At 35.2% G+C, this 6251-nt stretch overlaps 1 non-coding gene across 1 annotated transcript; it reads right to left on the bottom strand.

Annotated features, from left to right (window-relative positions):
• Window positions 1-3563: 3563 nt before the first annotated feature.
• Window positions 3564-3670, bottom strand: LOC131176464 (small nucleolar RNA R71). The gene has a single exon (XR_009146525.1). It is a non-coding gene; the product is annotated as a small nucleolar RNA R71 (small nucleolar RNA).
• Window positions 3671-6251: the final 2581 nt, after the last annotated feature.

The raw sequence follows: 6251 nt of genomic DNA, 5'->3' as shown, positions 1-6251 counted from the left end.
CACAAAAGTTGTAGCTATGTGTCTTAAATTTAATTTGGTTTAAGTTTCACAGCAATTGGATTTATATAGCTCAACTTATAGCCAATTGAGCACACTGGACTCAAGCTGTCTAGAATCTGTCTCAACATACCACTCTACTATTCATCCATTATTTTGGCATCTCATTATCACACCACAACATCTACATATCCAAGAGTTATAATATACACTCAATTGCATCAATTAGGGCATAAACAAGAAAAGCCCTAATCATACCAAACCCTAACCAAATTTCTCAAAACTTCAAAATTAAGAGGAAATCATAGCACTACCCTTAGTTTTCAAGCTCTCCTTAACTTCAACTCACCTTCAAACCACTCAAAGTCCTCACTCCTTTAGTGAACCCTCCTTGTCCGAAATTCTCCTTCCTCTAATCTTCTAAATTTTCTTGATTTCTTGAGTGCTTTCTTCTTTTCAAGGCTCAATTTAGTGGTTTCTATTGATTTCCTAAAGAAATCATAGTAGGAATTTGGAGATTCAAGCTTTGGTTGGTGTTTTAATGGAAGAATTTTGAGAGAGAAGAGAAAGAGAAAGGTGGATGGAAAGATTGGAAGAAGATGATGCAAATTTTTAGCCCAATTATTGATATATATATTAATTAAATATTTAATGACAATTTTGTAAATATGAGGAATGGCAATTTTGTAATTAACTTGAAATTCCAAATCATTAGGTTTTGACTTTTTCAATAATTATAATTAATTTTCATAATCTTAATTAATTAAATTAATCTTACTTCATTAATTTAATAACTTTTCATTTTTTGTTGATATTGGACCTTTAAATTTAATTGATCAAATTTTGCTCTTATCGGGTTTATGTTCATCTTTTCCATAATACCCGATAAGTCCTTATTTGTGCTTATTTCTTTTCATTTCTTTACCTTATTAATTCATAGAAATTTCCTCAATTGAGTCTTCATTAAGGGTCTTATGGGGTTCTACATGAATTTAGAGTAGCACTGATAAGTGCATAATTTATTAATTTTACTCCCATCACATTTAGTGTTTTTAGTGTGTTTTTATGTTTAATTCAGTTGGTTAAAATATATTTATCATTTAGGCATATTTTTAGATAGTTGTGGAATAATTGTGTTAAATGGAGAAATTTTCAGCGTTTGATCTTTGCTGAATTTTTCAAGTGTTTCTAAAGTTGTGGGTCTCCAAATTGAGTGCTGTTTAATCCATTGAAAAGCTAAGATAGAGCACTACAAAAGATAAAGAGGGACTAAAGCCCAAATCAGTCTCTAAGGTTGACAAAATGAGCTATGGATCTATTGAAAAAGCCCAGACTAGATGTGCCACGACCAGTTTCGGTATTTATTTTGTATCTGGAGTTTTAAACATCCAAATGAAGTAAGGCTAAGCCCAATTGAACCTTAAAGCCACCTCTATAACTTCTATGAAGGGCTGGACGAGAGATGAGGCCATTTTAATTGTAAAAAATGACAATGAAGTAGTCACTATGGGCTAGACTGTCTGTCTGAACTAGTCTCGGTTTTTAGGCCATAACTTGGGCTGTAGACCTCGGATTTGGGCAAATTAGTACCCGTTGGAAGCTAAGAAATAGGGCTATAACTTTCCTGATGAGGGCAGAGGCAGATTTGGAAAGAAAGTCGCTAAAAAATGGCCTTGATTCCAAAGACGTGAATGCAGGCTGAAAATCTATATTTTGAATTTCAAAACTTTTCCTAGTTTGGTTCCTATCTTTGGGCTTAGGTTTTTGACTATAAATACGTCTTTGGGCAGCAGCTAAGAGCATCCCAATTCAGACCTTCGTTCTCCTTTTGAAGGCTTTCATTCTCCATTCTTTTTTTAGATTTCTTCTTTATTTTTCTTTATTTTTTTGTAAGCCGTGAACATGAGTTGCTAAGTTTTTAATTTAGTTCAAGGGATTTAAGTTCCTATGTGTGATTTGTGAGACCAGGTTCTTAATTTAATTTATGTCTTTTTGAATATCTTTTGTTTTCTAATTTAATTGTTTTTGATCTATTGAATGATTTGCTAAAAAGGCCTATTATTTAATTATTTGATTTAATCAATTGCTAGTTCATCTTCATAATCCGTAATTGTTGTGTAAGATTGAACATGAGTAGTAATTAGGTTTTATTGATTATGATCCAAGTTTTCGATAATAACCAAAGGAAACAATAGGGTGGATTAAATGATTTATGCTTCATAAATTGTTGTTCAGCTTAACTACTTCCTTTTCTTAAAGCAGTTATTAATTTGATGAGGATTGCTTAATACCAACTCAGTTAATAATTAGAGTCAATAAGAGTGCTGGGCTCAAATTGATGAGTATAAGAAAGTCAAGGGTTTACCTCATTGTTTAGTAAATCTACATTGAGTATTCAACAAGATATAATTGTATTTATTTTGTCTATGATTGAATCAATGCATTGGAATGTGAATTACCTTGGACTGAAGTTTGTTTAATTGGAGAGTTTCTTATTTTTATATCTTAATTTTGAATTTTTTATTTCTTCTTTGGATTGTGAATTACCCCTCCCCCCCCAACCTTTGTTTCTTTTTCCATTACACAAGTGCACAAAATTTAATAATTCAGTCTCTAGGGTTCGACCTTGATTTACCACTTACTGTAGAAAATATTTCATAATTGGTGATTTCAATTAATTTAATTTCTGGTGGATTCGATACCCATCAACAACTTTGGCGCCATTGCAGGGGACTGAAATTCATTGGATTTCGTATTTTTAGTGTTAGGGTATTTTGTTATTAATTTTGTTTATGAAGTATTATTATTTTCAGGTTTTTGAAAAAAATTACGGTGTTACTATTTATCGACAGATTTTTGGTTGAATTTGGAGGACAGCCCCTGCCTATTATGAAGGCAATGATGCTCTGACCAAGACCAATGAATCCATAGGATTCTCTGGCCCCACTCTCTTGAGGCCAAATTCGATTGTTTTCTAGGGTTTTGAAGCATTTTTCTGTTTTTACTTTGATTTCTTTTTGTTTATGACAAGAATTTCTCAATCTGGTGAGTTGATCTTTGATCTAGAAGTAGAAAAAACAACTAAACGTTTGAGAAAATTGACTAAGCAAGCTAGGTAGATTCCGAGTACATCTGAAGGAGTCCAATCTCCAAAGGAGCTAAGTTCAGATTCGGATTCAAAGTCAAGTTCCGAAAACAAAACTGTAGCTGCTAGAACCTTGAAAGAGTTGGCTGCTCCTGATCTAAACCAACAGCCTTTGTGTATCCAATACCCTGCTTTAAATGTTGCTTTTGAGTTGAAATCTGGACTAATCCATTTATTGCCTAAGTTTCATGGTCTTGCAGGTGCCGATCCACATAAGCATGTAAAGGAATTTCATGTTGTGTGTTCCAGCATGAAACCTCAAGGAGTTTCAGAAGATCAAATCATGCTTCGAGCTTTTCCTTTCTCACTAGAAGGCACAGCTAAGGATTGGTTGTATTACCTTCCTTCCGGATCTGTCAACTCATGGAATGGAATGAAGCAGATATTTTTGGAGAAGTATTTTCTTGCTTCCCTTGCTGCTAATATAAGAAAAGAAATTTATGGCATCTAGCAGTATAATGGATAGAGCTTGTATGAGTATTGGGAGAGATTTAAGAAGCTGTGTGCAAGCTATCCCCATCATTAAATAAGTGAGCAGCTGTTGATTCAGTATTTCTATGAGGGACTTCTACCAATGGACTACAGTATGATAGATGCTGCTAGTGGAGGAGCTTTGGTTGACAAGACACCAAAAGAGGCAAGGAGGCTAATTGCTAACATTGCAGCAAATTCTCAGTAGTTTGGAATGAGAATGGATCACACACCTATGAAGGTTAATGAGGTAAGTACATCTAACTTTGAGAAACAAATTTTTTATTTAACTTCTTTGGTGAGGCAGTTGGCTGCAAGGAACATGCAGACTATTAAGGTATGTGAATTTGTTCGGGTTACAAGAGGATGAATCAATGCAACATGCTAATGCAGTAGGACATTATGGACAGCCACAATGCAGGTATGATCCCTATTCTAGTATTTATAATCTAGGATGGCGAGATCATCCCAATTTGAGTTATGGGAATCATCCAGTGTAAAATCGATACCAGTAGCAAAGACCACAAGTGAATCAACCACAACCACCTCCACCTCCACCTCCCTCAAATCAAGGTATGTCACTTGATGAAATTGTTAAGGCTTTGGCTAACAATACTCAATAGTTTTAACAGGAGACCAGAAATAGCATTCAAAACGTAGAGAGGCAGATTGGTTACTTAGCTTCATCTGTGAGCAAACTGGAAGCGCAAGGTTCTGGAAAGCTTCCGTCACAAATAGTCATGAACCCCAGAGAAAATGCAAGTGCGATACTATTGCGGAGTGGGAAAGAAGTTGATAATTAGATTCTACATGAGCCAATAAAATAAAAGAAGCAAGGAGAAAAAGAGTCAGAAGTTTCTAAAGTTGAGGTAAATACTGAACCTAACTTGAATAAGGTTAATAATTCTGTTCTTCCTCCATTCCCCTGTAGGTTGGCCAAGACGAAGAAAGAAGAATAAGAGAAAGAAATTTTGGAGACTTTCAGAAAGGTGGAGGTGAATATACCTTTACTGGATGCGATCAAACAAGTTCCCAAGTATGCTAAATTCCTTAAGGAACTATGCACTACAAAGCGCAAGTTGAGGAATAATGAGAAGATCAGTGTGGGGGAAAATGTATCGGCATTAATTCAGCAAAAATTACCCCATAAGTGTAAGGATCCAGGTTCATTTTCTATTCCCTGCAGAATAGGTGATTCTAAATTTGAACGTGCAATGGCAGATTTAGGAGCATCTATTAATTTTATGTCAAATTCAGTTTTTCAAACTTTAAATTTGGGTCCTTTGAAAGAAATCAGTGTCATTATTCAATTAGCTGATCATTCTAATGCTTACCCATTGGGAGTAGTTGAGGATGTGTTAGTACAGGTTGGAGAATTGATTTTTTCTGCAGATTTTTACATTATGGATATGAAGGATAGTGTTCCCACATCAAACTCAGCTTTGATTTTGTTTGGAAGACAGTTCCTAAAAATTGCCAAGATAAAAATTGATTTGGATGATGGTACCTTAACTATGGAGTTCGATGGAGAGACTGTCAAATTTAATATCTTTGATGCCATGAAGTATCTTGCTGATGATCACTCTGTCTTTTCTATTGATGTTATTGATACAATTGTGTAGGATGTCTTTGAGTTAAGCATGGAGGATGAGTTAGAAGTGGTGATTAGTCAAGGAATTCAAGAAATCAGTACCAATCCACCATTAAGTGTAGAGGTTCAAGAGGCAGTAATGGCATTGCAGTCATTACCTCCTGTTCAAAAAAGGTATGGAGTACTAAAGATCTATTTACCTGTATCTCACACAAAATTATTACCTTTTGTGGTGCAGGCACCAGTTCTTGAACTCAAGCCTTTACCTGAGCATTTGAAGTATGTTTACTTAGGAGACAATGAGACACTTCCAGTTAGCATTTCAAGTAATTTAACATAGATTCAAGAAGACAGATTGATCAAGGTTTTGAGAGTACACAAGGAAGCAATTGGATGGACAATAGCTGACATCAAAGGTATAAGTCCATTAGTGTGCATGCACAGGATTTTACTGGAGGATGAGGCTAAATCGAGTAGAAAAGCTCAAAGGAGATTGAACCCACAGATGATGGAGGTTGTGAAGAAGGAGATTTTAAAGCTACTAGATGCGGGAGTTATTTACCCAATTTCAGAAAGCAAATGGGTAAGTCCAGTCCAAGTAGTGCCAAAAAAATCAGGAGTCACTATGGTAGCAAATCAATATAATGAACTTATTCCAACAAGGATTCAGAGTGGATGGTGAATGTGCATAGACTACCGCAAGCTGAATTCAGCAACAAGGAAGGACCACTTCCCATTGCCATTCATTGATTAGATGCTTGAGCGGTTAGCAGATAAGTCTTATTTCAGCTTTCTCGATGGCTTTTCTGGATATAATCAAATTGTGATTGCACCGGAGGATCAAGAGAAGACTACCTTCACTTGCCTTTTTGGAACTTTTGCTTTTAGAAGGATGCCCTTTGGGCTTTGTAATGCACCTGCCACATTTCAGAGATGCATGATGAGCATATTTTCATATTACATTGATATTTGCATTGAGGTGTTCATGGATGATTTTACTGTGTATGGTGATTCATTTGATGCATGTTTACATTATTTAACTTATGT

The sequence above is a fragment of the Hevea brasiliensis genome, unplaced genomic scaffold (genome assembly GCF_030052815.1).
Source record: "Hevea brasiliensis isolate MT/VB/25A 57/8 unplaced genomic scaffold, ASM3005281v1 Scaf118, whole genome shotgun sequence".
In the NCBI taxonomy this organism is placed as follows: Eukaryota; Viridiplantae; Streptophyta; class Magnoliopsida; order Malpighiales; family Euphorbiaceae; genus Hevea; species Hevea brasiliensis.
This window is presented reverse-complemented; position numbering and strand designations above follow the sequence as displayed.